Genomic DNA, 2,093 nt, shown 5'->3' with positions numbered 1-2,093 from the left:
ACTTTCGCTAAGGGTCGGACACGACTGATCGACTTCACTTTCACTTTTCACTTTCACACATTGGAGAAGGAAATGGCAACCCACTCCAGTGATCTTGCCTGGAGAATCCCGGGGACGGGGGAGCCTGGTGGGCTTCCATCTGTGGGGTCACACAGAGTCGGACACGACTGAAGTGACTTAGCAGCAGCAGCAGCATACTTTCAGCGTCAACATGCCAGTGTTACATTATTAATAACAACACGATTACAAAGTTAGTTTAAGGGTTTATTTTTGCAGTTTGTTTGATCTTAGGGTATAAATCTCATGATGGATGTACAAGTCAATTCCTTATTTTAAATTTCTATTTAAATTTAAGCTACTAATGTCCTATAGAGTTAGTGCTTTGTTTTGCCTATCATTTTCTAGGTGTTGATTTCTTTGTCTCATTTTGCTTTGATGTTGTTTCCTAACTATTGAAACGTTTTCATATTTTCAGAATCAAATTTGAAAAATAAGATTCGTTTGAGGATGCCTATATTCAATTCCTCTCCCTTCCACTCTGAAATTTTCCTTCTCCAAGAGGGAATCTCATTTATGTTACTGACCTGACAAGATGCCATTTCTTTTCTGCTTTCCTATCTCACAGCATGATCTTTCTTCTCAATTAAAAAAATAATAATAACTATTTACTCTTTTTCAAGGTAATTGCTCCAGGATTGTATTCCTTATTCTCCCTCTTATCTTTCCACATGTATATATGTATGTATATATATTTACTATTAGCATGTCCACTGATGACTCCTTTTATCCTTCTCCTTTTTAAATCATCTACAGAACATTAACACCTATCAGTATAGTAAGTGCAAATGCATGAAAACCAGTTACATGGTTTGACATGTCATTCAGCCTAACAGATCATCTCTAGAATGGGACATATGCTGGCCTCAGCACGGTTCACCCATCCTTAAGAATAGAGAAACTAGATGGCATCTACTCACAGAGAATGCTGTTTTCTTATTTTTCACTTTATAAGATTCATTCTTTTTACCTCTCCCAATGTCAATGACTTTGCCAACAAAGGTCCACATGGTCAAAGCTATGGTTTTTCTAGTGGTCATGTATGGATGTGAGAGTTGGACCATAAAGCAGGCTGAGTGACAAATTGATACTTTTGAACTGTGAGGAGACTCTTGAGAGTCCCTTGGACTGCAGGGAGATCAAGCCCATCCATGCTAAAGGAAATCGGTCCTGAATATTCACTGGAAGGACTGATGCTGAAGCTGAAGCTTCGATACTTTGGCCACCTTATGCGAAGAGCTGACTCATTTGAAAAGACTCTGAGGCTGGGCAAAATAGAAGGCAGGAGGAGAAGGGGACAACAGAGGATGAGATGGTTGGATGGCATCACCAACTCAATGGACATGAGTTTGAGCAAGCTTTGGGAGATGGTGAAGGACAAGGAGGCCTGGCATGCTGCAGTCCATGGTGCTGCAAAGAGTCAGACACGACTGAGTGACAGAACAACAACATCAATGAAGTTTCTCTGTTTTCTAATATTTCCCATCCCCACCAGGTTTTCATTTCTTAAGCATAAATGAGGGAGTAGAATGTACTTTGCAATGATTCTTTGGATTCTACTCTAATTTTTCTCTTTGTAAAAAATTTCTTTCCTCTTTCTTACACATAGGTGTTTTCTCACAATTAAATAATAATTTATTATATCTATGAAAGTCTCAGTAGCTTCTTCTCAAATACATTTTCATTACTGATTTTGTATATTCTACAATATCATAATTCAGTGTGCTACCCAGGGTTAGAATTGTGAATCAATGGCATCACCTTCCATATAAATGTAGGCTGCAGTCCATGGGGTCGCTACGAGTCTGACCTGACTGAGCAACTTCACTTTCACTTTTCACTTTCACACATTGGAGAAGGAAATGGCAACCCACTCCAGTGTTCTTGCCTGGAGAATCCCAGGGACGGGGGAGCCTGGTGGGCTGCCGTCTATGGGGTCGCACAGAGTCGGACACGACTGAAGTGACTTAGCAGCAGCAGCAGCAGCAGCATGGGCTAGTATTGTACATATACATACACATATTTAATCTCTACAA

This window comes from Moschus berezovskii, chromosome 10, assembly GCF_049115385.1.
Source record: "Moschus berezovskii isolate FMDL1 chromosome 10, NW_MosBer_1.0, whole genome shotgun sequence".
NCBI lineage: Eukaryota > Metazoa > Chordata > Mammalia > Artiodactyla > Moschidae > Moschus > Moschus berezovskii.
This window is presented reverse-complemented; position numbering follows the sequence as displayed.